This window comes from Panicum hallii, chromosome 5 (assembly GCF_002211085.1).
Source record: "Panicum hallii strain FIL2 chromosome 5, PHallii_v3.1, whole genome shotgun sequence".
NCBI classification, from domain to species: domain Eukaryota; kingdom Viridiplantae; phylum Streptophyta; class Magnoliopsida; order Poales; family Poaceae; genus Panicum; species Panicum hallii.
Window position 1 is genome coordinate 12,919,626 of NC_038046.1, and position 18,272 is coordinate 12,937,897.

The following is an 18,272-nucleotide window of genomic DNA, read 5'->3' on the forward strand; positions in this document are numbered from 1 at the left end:
TGGTTCACGTTCAATCAGCTCTGTCAGCTCGTTTTCGTGTTCAGCCCTCTCACCCGATCAAGTTTCGGCCCATCACCGAATCCCTCGACCTCGCATCGGTCCCCTGCTCGCTAAATCCTCGACCCCGCACCCCCTCCAGCCAGGCTCGATCGAGTCCAGGTGCTGCACGATGGTCCCTTTTTCCTTAGCGTATCTATCATGCCAAGCCAGGACGTTTCGCTCTATAAAAATCCGCAAGTCGAACCCCGTTCCAGTCTGCTTCTTCTGCACGCCGCCTTCCCCCTGAACCCTAGCCCCTGTGCCCATATAAAACCCACCTGAGATCGTCGTGCGCAGCCCTGCATCGCTGCTCCTCCTTTTTCCTGCGTAGCGCCGGCCCTAGTTTTTCCTCGTCGCCTTGCTCCTCCTGCAGCGCCCAGCGCCGCCCCTGCTCCGTTCTCCCTCTCCCGTGAGCCCCTGTGCGCTTGCACCCCTGCCCATCGCTCCTGCCGTCGCGCCCTCCTCCTCCCCAGGCGCCCAAGCCCCTACCCTGCTACAGCCAGCGCTGCCCCTTCCTCCTGCATCCTCCTGCGTCTCTGCAACACGGCCACCACCAGGATGTCGTCCTTCTGCATCTTGTGCGCCCAGACCCGCCTAGCGCCGCCCCTCCCTCTCCTGCATGCTCCTGTGCCCGTGCGCGTCACCTGAGCGCCCTACCTTGCCCTGCGCACTGTCCTTGCCCCGCCCCCTGTTGCCCAGGTGCTGCCACGAGCAGGAACAGAAACCGCTCAGAACAGACCCAACCTTGCTGTTTTCTCTCGCGAAATTCGATCGTCTCGGTGCATCTCCGCTGCGGGTAAGGCATGGAATCGAACCCCCTCCCTCTCCTCTTTCTTTTCCCCCACTTCCCGTGCTCTCCCATGGTCTAAATCGCTCCAATTTTGGCCAACAGGAAGCTTCCGTGCAGCAGCCATGGAGGAAACTCGAGCTTTTGCAATCCAGTCCCCGGAGAAAGATGTAATTTTCCTGTTCTCTCCTGTGTCTTGCAGATTTTGTAGGAAACCCCCTATATCTTTTCCATCTTTTCAATCCAGCCCCACCATGGAATTTTTCAGATCTAACCCTAATCTTTTCCTATTTTGCAAGCACTATTTTCTGTGTCTTGTATTTCTTTTCAGCTAACCCTTGAAGTCTATAGTTAATTGCGTATAGGTCCCTGCAGCGCTGTTTTATGCGTAGTTTCCGCGTTTTATATCCGTTTCGATCCGTTCTTTTTGCGTTAGTCTTCTAAAATCCTAAGCTATCGTTTAGTAGCGTTGTTGTGCCGTAATTCCTGTTTTTAAAATTAAATATTAATTTAACTTGAATAATATCCTCTCATCTAGTTTTCCGAAATAAAATCCAATTAAGTCTTTTCTCCGGTTTTCATAATTAATGTTAATTTGATTAATATCAACTCAAATGTGTTTGTAAATTAATTTGTTTAGTTCAACACGAATCATAAAGTTTGACGTTTAGATGTTCTCACCAGTTTCTTTTCTAATTAATTATTTAATTAGTGTAATTTATACACAGAGAATTGTATATAAAATTTGACTAAGTTCTACTTCGTCTTTATAAATACAAATATAATATGAGTTAATTATAATTAGGGATATTCTCTTTTGAATATCTTTTTCATTAGTTTTCTAAATTAAAATAAATGAAAGCCTATAGTTCTTTTATTTCTTTCATAACATAAATCTCCCGATAGCTGTATCTTTTCAACCCTAGCTCCGTTTCCGCGTTTCTTTCTTTCTCGTGACCGTAGCAGCGAGCCTTATCCTTTAGTTCGCTCTTTTAAAGCTTTCCTTTTGTTTGTTGTATCTGTTCTTAGTCGTTCTTGTTTGTTTGCTTGCTTGTATGTTTTGGGCCCGTTGCTTGTGTGACGTTAGAAGGAGTGCGATCGAAGAGCTTTGAAGATTTAGAGATTCAAGAACAAGAATTGAAGACTCTGAGCAGCTATTCTCTAAAAGAAAGGCAAGTGTTTCCTTGATCATGCTTTTGTCCTAATAATCACAATAAATATAACTTTTTCTTTATGCATGCATGTGTCCTAATTTTGATGGATCCTAATTAAGGATATGCCTAGTTTTAATGATCATTCCTTGTCAACCTGGGTTTTATCTTTTTGTTGGGTAGCTATTGCTTAGTTGCTTCAACTGGTTATGGTTTGGGAATAATATATAATCATGATGACAACAATGATGATGTTACACCTGTTTTATCCATGTTCATGCTGTTGGTGATGTTAATCACAAGATTATATGTTTAATTGGAACATGGAGAACCACCCAGGAAAACAGTGCAACCACAATACTATATGGCTCTGGTCTTGGCTAATTAATTAGAAACTCTAGCTTGTGATGATCTTACCGAAAGGGCAAGAGGGGAGTGCGTTGATGGGGTATAGCCCGGTCCTCTTGAGGCATATTGATATATGTGGTCCTTGGCTAAGGCGTTTCCTCGTTAGGGAGGGTTATGACCACTGCGGCCTGAAACCTTAGCGGATTATCATAAGTTAGGGAATCTTTGTAAAGGCCTCGTAGTGAATCCCTTGCCACTCACCTCGGAAGTGTTTAAGAGGCTAGCTACCTCGGGCAAATCGGGAGACACGAATTGTGGGTAAAGTGTACAACCTCTGCAGAGTGAAAACTGATATATCAGCCGTGCTCACGGTTAAGAGCGGCTTGGACCCTCACATGATAATTGAACTTGAAGATGAATTAAATCGTGGATCATGGTTATGTGGACCATGTTTATGGTTATGGTTATGCTTATGCTGTATCTCTTCTTTTTCTTTTAAAGTGGGTTTTGGTATAAACTTATACCTTAGCAATCAGGTGCTAATAAAACTTGACCAACTAAAATTGCTTATCGCAGTAAGCCAGTCAGCCTTTCCTTGCTTTTGGCCTTCATGTCATATAATTCCCAACACTTGCTGAGTACCAACCATAAGTGTACTCACGCTTGTTATAATTGCTGCTCAGAGGAGAAAGTGATCTGAAGTCTTTTGAAGATGATGCTGAGTTCTAGACCTGCGCAACCCCCGGTCGATTGCCTGTGAAGTTTGGAGTCTTCGTTTCCAGGATAAGCTGTATAACTCTGATAATCTTTATAGTCTTTTAATTCTCTTTTCGTGATACTGTTGCTGATTATTCACTAATGAAGTCACTATATGTATGGAACTTGATCCTGGCATACATATAGTTATGCATTCGGTTTTGTCTTTAAAAACCGGGTGTGACAGAGGTGGTATCAGAGCCAGGTTGACGGTAGGACGCCAGCCTAGATAGCAATGGTCGTTTTCTAAGATCTATTTTGACATAAAAGTCATATTTTACCATATCCTTGACCCTTTTTGTTGTTTATTCCTCACCCTTCTTCATTTATCTCATCCTTGATGCTGCTTTTATCTAACTCTGTATTCTTTTCTTTTATTCCTTCATTTTCATTGCTTTTACATCTCACAATTTCCCTTGTCTGCTTGTACCCTCCATGGCATTGGTTACCTTGTATCCATTTGTTCCAATTTACCTCCTCCTTGATTTCAAGTTTGGCCACTTTGGAAATCCCCTTATATTCTATTCCAAGTGGATTTATTTTTTTCCTCTCCTTTTGGTTACAAACGCTAGATTGTCCAACCTTGTACCTCGAAGAATGGAAGTGATCGTCTACTACAAGAAGTCAAGCTAGAGCAACTGAAGACTACATTGGACTCATAGGCGTTACACTCAAGAAGTCAATGTTCCGCCAGACAAGCTGAGAGAGATGCCTAACTCAAGAATGCCGAAGCTTTAGGATATGACCCATGCTTAAGAGGTTTCCCTTTTCAATTGTAAAACGTTAGTTTCGGTTGTTTGATAGTTTGTTTTGGTGTGCTTGTAATGCTTGTTGTTTTGTTCTTGTCTGCTTAGACTCCTTGTTTTTTTTCGTTGATGTGTTGTGGGACTTGTGCCTGCAATGACATCATTTCTCCCTTAGTTTTCTCAACCACGATATCCTCACGTTCCAAGGCATGAGCCAGCAGAAAAGACCCAAACCCAAATTCCATCTTTTTGTCTTGATACCCATATTATCATATCGCTCTACTCCTTGTCAGAAGCTCTTTGCCTTATCTCTCCTTTCTATCTCTAGACTTTACGGATCTCTCGTCGACGCCGTCTTCTTGCTCCTAAGCGAAAGTTAGCACAGAAGACCCAAACTCGTTTTCTCTCTTTCTTGATACCCATCTTGTTACCTTGTTGCCTCCTTTCAACCACAAGACTTTGTCAATCTCTCGTCAACCCCATTTGCTTGGAAGCATGTGAAGAAGACCCAATCATCTTCCCTTCTTTTCTTGTTACCCATCTTGCCATCTTGCCTTACCTCTTATAAAAAAAAAACTCTATGTTCTATCTCCTCTTCCAATCACCAGCCCTTGCGAATCTCTCGTCAACGCCTTCTCCTCAATCCAGCTGAAAGCAAGTGAAGATCCAAATCCCAAATTCTATCTTTTCTCAACACCGACCTTATTATCTTATCGCCTCCTTGATGAAATCTTTTTGCCCTAACTCTCATCTTTGTCACCAGCCCTTGTGAATCTCGGGACGAGATTCTGTTTAAGGGGGGTAGTTCTGTCACACCCTAAAATATTTAATTTTAGGATGTGACTATCTCTTACAATGTGTTCATCTATCAAAAGGATTTTCCGAGAATTTTAAAGACTTTTCTGGTAATTATTCTATTTATCCAAGAGCTAGATCCATTTTTTTTCTTGGAAAGCTCTAAAAATTCTTTTTCATGAGTCCCAAATATTTTATTTGGAATTCTCGTGACCCAAATTAACTCCCGAGATTTTTCTCGGAAAATTCTGGGATTCTTCCGGATATATTTTTTCGTGGTTTGAAATATTTAACTGGACTTTTCTAGATTTATTTTAACCTTGAAAATGTGTTCTGGAAAATATTTATATTTTTGATTCTCATCATAGTCGGACCGAGCCGTATCTTGTTGTACATCCTTTTAATCTTGTCTCTTCGAATCTTTAAGAGGTTCCATCGAGCTCCTGATCCTCTAACCTTTCTCCTCGATCAGGTCATGCTCGAAAACGACGCCTCGTGGCTCGTCTTCAGTGTTTTTCCGACGATGTTCGATCACCGTCAGCCCCAACGACTCGGCCTGATCCTTTCCTTCTCTTTTCGCGCTCCCGAATAAATGGTTCACGTTCAATCAGCTCTGTCAGCTCGTTTTCGTGTTCAGCCCTCTCACCCGATCAAGTTTCGGCCCATCACCGAATCCCTCGACCTCGCATCGGTCCCCTGCTCGCTAAATCCTCGACCCCGCACCCCCTCCAGCCAGGCTCGATCGAGTCCAGGTGCTGCACGATGGTCCCTTTTTCCTTAGCGTATCTATCATGCCAAGCCAGGACGTTTCGCTCTATAAAAATCCGCAAGTCGAACCCCGTTCCAGTCTGCTTCTTCTGCACGCCGCCTTCCCCCTGAACCCTAGCCCCTGTGCCCATATAAAACCCACCTGAGATCGTCGTGCGCAGCCCTGCATCGCTGCTCCTCCTTTTTCCTGCGTAGCGCCGGCCCTAGTTTTTCCTCGTCGCCTTGCTCCTCCTGCAGCGCCCAGCGCCGCCCCTGCTCCGTTCTCCCTCTCCCGTGAGCCCCTGTGCGCTTGCACCCCTGCCCATCGCTCCTGCCGTCGCGCCCTCCTCCTCCCCAGGCGCCCAAGCCCCTACCCTGCTACAGCCAGCGCTGCCCCTTCCTCCTGCATCCTCCTGCGTCTCTGCAACACGGCCACCACCAGGATGTCGTCCTTCTGCATCTTGTGCGCCCAGACCCGCCTAGCGCCGCCCCTCCCTCTCCTGCATGCTCCTGTGCCCGTGCGCGTCACCTGAGCGCCCTACCTTGCCCTGCGCACTGTCCTTGCCCCGCCCCCTGTTGCCCAGGTGCTGCCACGAGCAGGAACAGAAACCGCTCAGAACAGACCCAACCTTGCTGTTTTCTCTCGCGAAATTCGATCGTCTCGGTGCATCTCCGCTGCGGGTAAGGCATGGAATCGAACCCCCTCCCTCTCCTCTTTCTTTTCCCCCACTTCCCGTGCTCTCCCATGGTCTAAATCGCTCCAATTTTGGCCAACAGGAAGCTTCCGTGCAGCAGCCATGGAGGAAACTCGAGCTTTTGCAATCCAGTCCCCGGAGAAAGATGTAATTTTCCTGTTCTCTCCTGTGTCTTGCAGATTTTGTAGGAAACCCCCTATATCTTTTCCATCTTTTCAATCCAGCCCCACCATGGAATTTTTCAGATCTAACCCTAATCTTTTCCTATTTTGCAAGCACTATTTTCTGTGTCTTGTATTTCTTTTCAGCTAACCCTTGAAGTCTATAGTTAATTGCGTATAGGTCCCTGCAGCGCTGTTTTATGCGTAGTTTCCGCGTTTTATATCCGTTTCGATCCGTTCTTTTTGCGTTAGTCTTCTAAAATCCTAAGCTATCGTTTAGTAGCGTTGTTGTGCCGTAATTCCTGTTTTTAAAATTAAATATTAATTTAACTTGAATAATATCCTCTCATCTAGTTTTCCGAAATAAAATCCAATTAAGTCTTTTCTCCGGTTTTCATAATTAATGTTAATTTGATTAATATCAACTCAAATGTGTTTGTAAATTAATTTGTTTAGTTCAACACGAATCATAAAGTTTGACGTTTAGATGTTCTCACCAGTTTCTTTTCTAATTAATTATTTAATTAGTGTAATTTATACACAGAGAATTGTATATAAAATTTGACTAAGTTCTACTTCGTCTTTATAAATACAAATATAATATGAGTTAATTATAATTAGGGATATTCTCTTTTGAATATCTTTTTCATTAGTTTTCTAAATTAAAATAAATGAAAGCCTATAGTTCTTTTATTTCTTTCATAACATAAATCTCCCGATAGCTGTATCTTTTCAACCCTAGCTCCGTTTTCCGCGTTTCTTTCTTTCTCGTGACCGTAGCAGCGAGCCTTATCCTTTAGTTCGCTCTTTTAAAGCTTTCCTTTTGTTTGTTGTATCTGTTCTTAGTCGTTCTTGTTTGTTTGCTTGCTTGTATGTTTTGGGCCCGTTGCTTGTGTGACGTTAGAAGGAGTGCGATCGAAGAGCTTTGAAGATTTAGAGATTCAAGAACAAGAATTGAAGACTCTGAGCAGCTATTCTCTAAAAGAAAGGCAAGTGTTTCCTTGATCATGCTTTTGTCCTAATAATCACAATAAATATAACTTTTTCTTTATGCATGCATGTGTCCTAATTTTGATGGATCCTAATTAAGGATATGCCTAGTTTTAATGATCATTCCTTGTCAACCTGGGTTTTATCTTTTTGTTGGGTAGCTATTGCTTAGTTGCTTCAACTGGTTATGGTTTGGGAATAATATATAATCATGATGACAACAATGATGATGTTACACCTGTTTTATCCATGTTCATGCTGTTGGTGATGTTAATCACAAGATTATATGTTTAATTGGAACATGGAGAACCACCCAGGAAAACAGTGCAACCACAATACTATATGGCTCTGGTCTTGGCTAATTAATTAGAAACTCTAGCTTGTGATGATCTTACCGAAAGGGCAAGAGGGGAGTGCGTTGATGGGGTATAGCCCGGTCCTCTTGAGGCATATTGATATATGTGGTCCTTGGCTAAGGCGTTTCCTCGTTAGGGAGGGTTATGACCACTGCGGCCTGAAACCTTAGCGGATTATCATAAGTTAGGGAATCTTTGTAAAGGCCTCGTAGTGAATCCCTTGCCACTCACCTCGGAAGTGTTTAAGAGGCTAGCTACCTCGGGCAAATCGGGAGACACGAATTGTGGGTAAAGTGTACAACCTCTGCAGAGTGAAAACTGATATATCAGCCGTGCTCACGGTTAAGAGCGGCTTGGACCCTCACATGATAATTGAACTTGAAGATGAATTAAATCGTGGATCATGGTTATGTGGACCATGTTTATGGTTATGGTTATGCTTATGCTGTATCTCTTCTTTTTCTTTTAAAGTGGGTTTTGGTATAAACTTATACCTTAGCAATCAGGTGCTAATAAAACTTGACCAACTAAAATTGCTTATCGCAGTAAGCCAGTCAGCCTTTCCTTGCTTTTGGCCTTCATGTCATATAATTCCCAACACTTGCTGAGTACCAACCATAAGTGTACTCACGCTTGTTATAATTGCTGCTCAGAGGAGAAAGTGATCTGAAGTCTTTTGAAGATGATGCTGAGTTCTAGACCTGCGCAACCCCCGGTCGATTGCCTGTGAAGTTTGGAGTCTTCGTTTCCAGGATAAGCTGTATAACTCTGATAATCTTTATAGTCTTTTAATTCTCTTTTCGTGATACTGTTGCTGATTATTCACTAATGAAGTCACTATATGTATGGAACTTGATCCTGGCATACATATAGTTATGCATTCGGTTTTGTCTTTAAAAACCGGGTGTGACAGAGGTGGTATCAGAGCCAGGTTGACGGTAGGACGCCAGCCTAGATAGCAATGGTCGTTTTCTAAGATCTATTTTGACATAAAAGTCATATTTTACCATATCCTTGACCCTTTTGTTGTTTATTCCTCACCCTTCTTCATTTATCTCATCCTTGATGCTGCTTTTATCTAACTCTGTATTCTTTTCTTTTATTCCTTCATTTTCATTGCTTTTACATCTCACAATTTCCCTTGTCTGCTTGTACCCTCCATGGCATTGGTTACCTTGTATCCATTTGTTCCAATTTACCTCCTCCTTGATTTCAAGTTTGGCCACTTTGGAAATCCCCTTATATTCTATTCCAAGTGGATTTATTTTTTTCCTCTCCTTTTGGTTACAAACGCTAGATTGTCCAACCTTGTACCTCGAAGAATGGAAGTGATCGTCTACTACAAGAAGTCAAGCTAGAGCAACTGAAGACTACATTGGACTCATAGGCGTTACACTCAAGAAGTCAATGTTCCGCCAGACAAGCTGAGAGAGATGCCTAACTCAAGAATGCCGAAGCTTTAGGATATGACCCATGCTTAAGAGGTTTCCCTTTTCAATTGTAAAACGTTAGTTTCGGTTGTTTGATAGTTTGTTTTGGTGTGCTTGTAATGCTTGTTGTTTTGTTCTTGTCTGCTTAGACTCCTTGTTTTTTTTCGTTGATGTGTTGTGGACTTGTGCCTGCAATGACATCATTTCTCCCTTAGTTTTCTCAACCACGATATCCTCACGTTCCAAGGCATGAGCCAGCAGAAAAGACCCAAACCCAAATTCCATCTTTTTGTCTTGATACCCATATTATCATATCGCTCTACTCCTTGTCAGAAGCTCTTTGCCTTATCTCTCCTTTCTATCTCTAGACTTTACGGATCTCTCGTCGACGCCGTCTTCTTGCTCCTAAGCGAAAGTTAGCACAGAAGACCCAAACTCGTTTCTCTCTTTCTTGATACCCATCTTGTTACCTTGTTGCCTCCTTTCAACCACAAGACTTTGTCAATCTCTCGTCAACCCCATTTGCTTGGAAGCATGTGAAGAAGACCCAATCATCTTCCCTTCTTTTCTTGTTACCCATCTTGCCATCTTGCCTTACCTCTTATAAAAAAAAAACTCTATGTTCTATCTCCTCTTCCAATCACCAGCCCTTGCGAATCTCTCGTCAACGCCTTCTCCTCAATCCAGCTGAAAGCAAGTGAAGATCCAAATCCCAAATTCTATCTTTTCTCAACACCGACCTTATTATCTTATCGCCTCCTTGATGAAATCTTTTTGCCCTAACTCTCATCTTTGTCACCAGCCCTTGTGAATCTCGGGACGAGATTCTGTTTAAGGGGGGTAGTTCTGTCACACCCTAAAATATTTAATTTTAGGATGTGACTATCTCTTACAATGTGTTCATCTATCAAAAGGATTTTCCGAGAATTTTAAGACTTTTCTGGTAATTATTCTATTTATCCAAGAGCTAGATCCATTTTTTTTCTTGGAAAGCTCTAAAAATTCTTTTTCATGAGTCCCAAATATTTTATTTGGAATTCTCGTGACCCAAATTAACTCCCGAGATTTTTCTCGGAAAATTCTGGGATTCTTCCGGATATATTTTTTCGTGGTTTGAAATATTTAACTGGACTTTTCTAGATTTATTTTAACCTTGAAAATGTGTTCTGGAAAATATTTATATTTTTGATTCTCATCATAGTCGGACCGAGCCGTATCTTGTTGTACATCCTTTTAATCTTGTCTCTTCGAATCTTTAAGAGGTTCCATCGAGCTCCTGATCCTCTAACCTTTCTCCTCGATCAGGTCATGCTCGAAAACGACGCCTCGTGGCTCGTCTTCAGTGTTTTTCCGACGATGTTCGATCACCGTCAGCCCCAACGACTCGGCCTGATCCTTTCCTTCTCTTTTCGCGCTCCCGAATAAATGGTTCACGTTCAATCAGCTCTGTCAGCTCGTTTTCGTGTTCAGCCCTCTCACCCGATCAAGTTTCGGCCCATCACCGAATCCCTCGACCTCGCATCGGTCCCCTGCTCGCTAAATCCTCGACCCCGCACCCCCTCCAGCCAGGCTCGATCGAGTCCAGGTGCTGCACGATGGTCCCTTTTTCCTTAGCGTATCTATCATGCCAAGCCAGGACGTTTCGCTCTATAAAAATCCGCAAGTCGAACCCCGTTCCAGTCTGCTTCTTCTGCACGCCGCCTTCCCCTGAACCCTAGCCCCTGTGCCCATATAAAACCCACCTGAGATCGTCGTGCGCAGCCCTGCATCGCTGCTCCTCCTTTTTCCTGCGTAGCGCCGGCCCTAGTTTTTCCTCGTCGCCTTGCTCCTCCTGCAGCGCCCAGCGCCGCCCCTGCTCCGTTCTCCCTCTCCCGTGAGCCCCTGTGCGCTTGCACCCCTGCCCATCGCTCCTGCCGTCGCGCCCTCCTCCTCCCCAGGCGCCCAAGCCCCTACCCTGCTACAGCCAGCGCTGCCCCTTCCTCCTGCATCCTCCTGCGTCTCTGCAACACGGCCACCACCAGGATGTCGTCCTTCTGCATCTTGTGCGCCCAGACCCGCCTAGCGCCGCCCCTCCCTCTCCTGCATGCTCCTGTGCCCGTGCGCGTCACCTGAGCGCCCTACCTTGCCCTGCGCACTGTCCTTGCCCCGCCCCCTGTTGCCCAGGTGCTGCCACGAGCAGGAACAGAAACCGCTCAGAACAGACCCAACCTTGCTGTTTTCTCTCGCGAAATTCGATCGTCTCGGTGCATCTCCGCTGCGGGTAAGGCATGGAATCGAACCCCCTCCCTCTCCTCTTTCTTTTCCCCCACTTCCCGTGCTCTCCCATGGTCTAAATCGCTCCAATTTTGGCCAACAGGAAGCTTCCGTGCAGCAGCCATGGAGGAAACTCGAGCTTTTGCAATCCAGTCCCCGGAGAAAGATGTAATTTTCCTGTTCTCTCCTGTGTCTTGCAGATTTTGTAGGAAACCCCCTATATCTTTTCCATCTTTTCAATCCAGCCCCACCATGGAATTTTTCAGATCTAACCCTAATCTTTTCCTATTTTGCAAGCACTATTTTCTGTGTCTTGTATTTCTTTTCAGCTAACCCTTGAAGTCTATAGTTAATTGCGTATAGGTCCCTGCAGCGCTGTTTTATGCGTAGTTTCCGCGTTTTATATCCGTTTCGATCCGTTCTTTTTGCGTTAGTCTTCTAAAATCCTAAGCTATCGTTTAGTAGCGTTGTTGTGCCGTAATTCCTGTTTTTAAAATTAAATATTAATTTAACTTGAATAATATCCTCTCATCTAGTTTTCCGAAATAAAATCCAATTAAGTCTTTTCTCCGGTTTTCATAATTAATGTTAATTTGATTAATATCAACTCAAATGTGTTTGTAAATTAATTTGTTTAGTTCAACACGAATCATAAAGTTTGACGTTTAGATGTTCTCACCAGTTTCTTTTCTAATTAATTATTTAATTAGTGTAATTTATACACAGAGAATTGTATATAAAATTTGACTAAGTTCTACTTCGTCTTTATAAATACAAATATAATATGAGTTAATTATAATTAGGGATATTCTCTTTTGAATATCTTTTTCATTAGTTTTCTAAATTAAAATAAATGAAAGCCTATAGTTCTTTTATTTCTTTCATAACATAAATCTCCCGATAGCTGTATCTTTTCAACCCTAGCTCCGTTTTCCGCGTTTCTTTCTTTCTCGTGACCGTAGCAGCGAGCCTTATCCTTTAGTTCGCTCTTTTAAAGCTTTCCTTTTGTTTGTTGTATCTGTTCTTAGTCGTTCTTGTTTGTTTGCTTGCTTGTATGTTTTGGGCCCGTTGCTTGTGTGACGTTAGAAGGAGTGCGATCGAAGAGCTTTGAAGATTTAGAGATTCAAGAACAAGAATTGAAGACTCTGAGCAGCTATTCTCTAAAAGAAAGGCAAGTGTTTCCTTGATCATGCTTTTGTCCTAATAATCACAATAAATATAACTTTTTCTTTATGCATGCATGTGTCCTAATTTTGATGGATCCTAATTAAGGATATGCCTAGTTTTAATGATCATTCCTTGTCAACCTGGGTTTTATCTTTTTGTTGGGTAGCTATTGCTTAGTTGCTTCAACTGGTTATGGTTTGGGAATAATATATAATCATGATGACAACAATGATGATGTTACACCTGTTTTATCCATGTTCATGCTGTTGGTGATGTTAATCACAAGATTATATGTTTAATTGGAACATGGAGAACCACCCAGGAAAACAGTGCAACCACAATACTATATGGCTCTGGTCTTGGCTAATTAATTAGAAACTCTAGCTTGTGATGATCTTACCGAAAGGGCAAGAGGGGAGTGCGTTGATGGGGTATAGCCCGGTCCTCTTGAGGCATATTGATATATGTGGTCCTTGGCTAAGGCGTTTCCTCGTTAGGGAGGGTTATGACCACTGCGGCCTGAAACCTTAGCGGATTATCATAAGTTAGGGAATCTTTGTAAAGGCCTCGTAGTGAATCCCTTGCCACTCACCTCGGAAGTGTTTAAGAGGCTAGCTACCTCGGGCAAATCGGGAGACACGAATTGTGGGTAAAGTGTACAACCTCTGCAGAGTGAAAACTGATATATCAGCCGTGCTCACGGTTAAGAGCGGCTTGGACCCTCACATGATAATTGAACTTGAAGATGAATTAAATCGTGGATCATGGTTATGTGGACCATGTTTATGGTTATGGTTATGCTTATGCTGTATCTCTTCTTTTTCTTTTAAAGTGGGTTTTGGTATAAACTTATACCTTAGCAATCAGGTGCTAATAAAACTTGACCAACTAAAATTGCTTATCGCAGTAAGCCAGTCAGCCTTTCCTTGCTTTTGGCCTTCATGTCATATAATTCCCAACACTTGCTGAGTACCAACCATAAGTGTACTCACGCTTGTTATAATTGCTGCTCAGAGGAGAAAGTGATCTGAAGTCTTTTGAAGATGATGCTGAGTTCTAGACCTGCGCAACCCCCGGTCGATTGCCTGTGAAGTTTGGAGTCTTCGTTTCCAGGATAAGCTGTATAACTCTGATAATCTTTATAGTCTTTTAATTCTCTTTTCGTGATACTGTTGCTGATTATTCACTAATGAAGTCACTATATGTATGGAACTTGATCCTGGCATACATATAGTTATGCATTCGGTTTTGTCTTTAAAAACCGGGTGTGACAGAGGTGGTATCAGAGCCAGGTTGACGGTAGGACGCCAGCCTAGATAGCAATGGTCGTTTTCTAAGATCTATTTTGACATAAAAGTCATATTTTACCATATCCTTGACCCTTTTTGTTGTTTATTCCTCACCCTTCTTCATTTATCTCATCCTTGATGCTGCTTTTATCTAACTCTGTATTCTTTTCTTTTATTCCTTCATTTTCATTGCTTTTACATCTCACAATTTCCCTTGTCTGCTTGTACCCTCCATGGCATTGGTTACCTTGTATCCATTTGTTCCAATTTACCTCCTCCTTGATTTCAAGTTTGGCCACTTTGGAAATCCCCTTATATTCTATTCCAAGTGGATTTATTTTTTTCCTCTCCTTTTGGTTACAAACGCTAGATTGTCCAACCTTGTACCTCGAAGAATGGAAGTGATCGTCTACTACAAGAAGTCAAGCTAGAGCAACTGAAGACTACATTGGACTCATAGGCGTTACACTCAAGAAGTCAATGTTCCGCCAGACAAGCTGAGAGAGATGCCTAACTCAAGAATGCCGAAGCTTTAGGATATGACCCATGCTTAAGAGGTTTCCCTTTTCAATTGTAAAACGTTAGTTTCGGTTGTTTGATAGTTTGTTTTGGTGTGCTTGTAATGCTTGTTGTTTTGTTCTTGTCTGCTTAGACTCCTTGTTTTTTTTCGTTGATGTGTTGTGGGACTTGTGCCTGCAATGACATCATTTCTCCCTTAGTTTTCTCAACCACGATATCCTCACGTTCCAAGGCATGAGCCAGCAGAAAAGACCCAAACCCAAATTCCATCTTTTTGTCTTGATACCCATATTATCATATCGCTCTACTCCTTGTCAGAAGCTCTTTGCCTTATCTCTCCTTTCTATCTCTAGACTTTACGGATCTCTCGTCGACGCCGTCTTCTTGCTCCTAAGCGAAAGTTAGCACAGAAGACCCAAACTCGTTTTCTCTCTTTCTTGATACCCATCTTGTTACCTTGTTGCCTCCTTTCAACCACAAGACTTTGTCAATCTCTCGTCAACCCCATTTGCTTGGAAGCATGTGAAGAAGACCCAATCATCTTCCCTTCTTTTCTTGTTACCCATCTTGCCATCTTGCCTTACCTCTTATAAAAAAAAAACTCTATGTTCTATCTCCTCTTCCAATCACCAGCCCTTGCGAATCTCTCGTCAACGCCTTCTCCTCAATCCAGCTGAAAGCAAGTGAAGATCCAAATCCCAAATTCTATCTTTTCTCAACACCGACCTTATTATCTTATCGCCTCCTTGATGAAATCTTTTTGCCCTAACTCTCATCTTTGTCACCAGCCCTTGTGAATCTCGGGACGAGATTCTGTTTAAGGGGGGTAGTTCTGTCACACCCTAAAATATTTAATTTTAGGATGTGACTATCTCTTACAATGTGTTCATCTATCAAAAGGATTTTCCGAGAATTTTAAAGACTTTTCTGGTAATTATTCTATTTATCCAAGAGCTAGATCCATTTTTTTTCTTGGAAAGCTCTAAAAATTCTTTTTCATGAGTCCCAAATATTTTATTTGGAATTCTCGTGACCCAAATTAACTCCCGAGATTTTTCTCGGAAAATTCTGGGATTCTTCCGGATATATTTTTTCGTGGTTTGAAATATTTAACTGGACTTTTCTAGATTTATTTTAACCTTGAAAATGTGTTCTGGAAAATATTTATATTTTTGATTCTCATCATAGTCGGACCGAGCCGTATCTTGTTGTACATCCTTTTAATCTTGTCTCTTCGAATCTTTAAGAGGTTCCATCGAGCTCCTGATCCTCTAACCTTTCTCCTCGATCAGGTCATGCTCGAAAACGACGCCTCGTGGCTCGTCTTCAGTGTTTTTCCGACGATGTTCGATCACCGTCAGCCCCAACGACTCGGCCTGATCCTTTCCTTCTCTTTTCGCGCTCCCGAATAAATGGTTCACGTTCAATCAGCTCTGTCAGCTCGTTTTCGTGTTCAGCCCTCTCACCCGATCAAGTTTCGGCCCATCACCGAATCCCTCGACCTCGCATCGGTCCCCTGCTCGCTAAATCCTCGACCCCGCACCCCTCCAGCCAGGCTCGATCGAGTCCAGGTGCTGCACGATGGTCCCTTTTTCCTTAGCGTATCTATCATGCCAAGCCAGGACGTTTCGCTCTATAAAAATCCGCAAGTCGAACCCCGTTCCAGTCTGCTTCTTCTGCACGCCGCCTTCCCCCTGAACCCTAGCCCCTGTGCCCATATAAAACCCACCTGAGATCGTCGTGCGCAGCCCTGCATCGCTGCTCCTCCTTTTTCCTACGTAGCGCCGGCCCTAGTTTTTCCTCGTCGCCTTGCTCCTCCTGCAGCGCCCAGCGCCGCCCCTGCTCCGTTCTCCCTCTCCCGTGAGCCCCTGTGCGCTTGCACCCCTGCCCATCGCTCCTGCCGTCGCGCCCTCCTCCTCCCCAGGCGCCCAAGCCCCTACCCTGCTACAGCCAGCGCTGCCCCTTCCTCCTGCATCCTCCTGCGTCTCTGCAACACGGCCACCACCAGGATGTCGTCCTTCTGCATCTTGTGCGCCCAGACCCGCCTAGCGCCGCCCCTCCCTCTCCTGCATGCTCCTGTGCCCGTGCGCGTCACCTGAGCGCCCTACCTTGCCCTGCGCACTGTCCTTGCCCCGCCCCCTGTTGCCCAGGTGCTGCCACGAGCAGGAACAGAAACCGCTCAGAACAGACCCAACCTTGCTGTTTTCTCTCGCGAAATTCGATCGTCTCGGTGCATCTCCGCTGCGGGTAAGGCATGGAATCGAACCCCCTCCCTCTCCTCTTTCTTTTCCCCCACTTCCCGTGCTCTCCCATGGTCTAAATCGCTCCAATTTTGGCCAACAGGAAGCTTCCGTGCAGCAGCCATGGAGGAAACTCGAGCTTTTGCAATCCAGTCCCCGGAGAAAGATGTAATTTTCCTGTTCTCTCCTGTGTCTTGCAGATTTTGTAGGAAACCCCCTATATCTTTTCCATCTTTTCAATCCAGCCCCACCATGGAATTTTTCAGATCTAACCCTAATCTTTTCCTATTTTGCAAGCACTATTTTCTGTGTCTTGTATTTCTTTTCAGCTAACCCTTGAAGTCTATAGTTAATTGCGTATAGGTCCCTGCAGCGCTGTTTTATGCGTAGTTTCCGCGTTTTATATCCGTTTCGATCCGTTCTTTTTGCGTTAGTCTTCTAAAATCCTAAGCTATCGTTTAGTAGCGTTGTTGTGCCGTAATTCCTGTTTTTAAAATTAAATATTAATTTAACTTGAATAATATCCTCTCATCTAGTTTTCCGAAATAAAATCCAATTAAGTCTTTTCTCCGGTTTTCATAATTAATGTTAATTTGATTAATATCAACTCAAATGTGTTTGTAAATTAATTTGTTTAGTTCAACACGAATCATAAAGTTTGACGTTTAGATGTTCTCACCAGTTTCTTTTCTAATTAATTATTTAATTAGTGTAATTTATACACAGAGAATTGTATATAAAATTTGACTAAGTTCTACTTCGTCTTTATAAATACAAATATAATATGAGTTAATTATAATTAGGGATATTCTCTTTTGAATATCTTTTTCATTAGTTTTCTAAATTAAAATAAATGAAAGCCTATAGTTCTTTTATTTCTTTCATAACATAAATCTCCCGATAGCTGTATCTTTTCAACCCTAGCTCCGTTTTCCGCGTTTCTTTCTTTCTCGTGACCGTAGCAGCGAGCCTTATCCTTTAGTTCGCTCTTTTAAAGCTTTCCTTTTGTTTGTTGTATCTGTTCTTAGTCGTTCTTGTTTGTTTGCTTGCTTGTATGTTTTGGGCCCGTTGCTTGTGTGACGTTAGAAGGAGTGCGATCGAAGAGCTTTGAAGATTTAGAGATTCAAGAACAAGAATTGAAGACTCTGAGCAGCTATTCTCTAAAAGAAAGGCAAGTGTTTCCTTGATCATGCTTTTGTCCTAATAATCACAATAAATATAACTTTTTCTTTATGCATGCATGTGTCCTAATTTTGATGGATCCTAATTAAGGATATGCCTAGTTTTAATGATCATTCCTTGTCAACCTGGGTTTTATCTTTTTGTTGGGTAGCTATTGCTTAGTTGCTTCAACTGGTTATGGTTTGGGAATAATATATAATCATGATGACAACAATGATGATGTTACACCTGTTTTATCCATGTTCATGCTGTTGGTGATGTTAATCACAAGATTATATGTTTAATTGGAACATGGAGAACCACCCAGGAAAACAGTGCAACCACAATACTATATGGCTCTGGTCTTGGCTAATTAATTAGAAACTCTAGCTTGTGATGATCTTACCGAAAGGGCAAGAGGGGAGTGCGTTGATGGGGTATAGCCCGGTCCTCTTGAGGCATATTGATATATGTGGTCCTTGGCTAAGGCGTTTCCTCGTTAGGGAGGGTTATGACCACTGCGGCCTGAAACCTTAGCGGATTATCATAAGTTAGGGAATCTTTGTAAAGGCCTCGTAGTGAATCCCTTGCCACTCACCTCGGAAGTGTTTAAGAGGCTAGCTACCTCGGGCAAATCGGGAG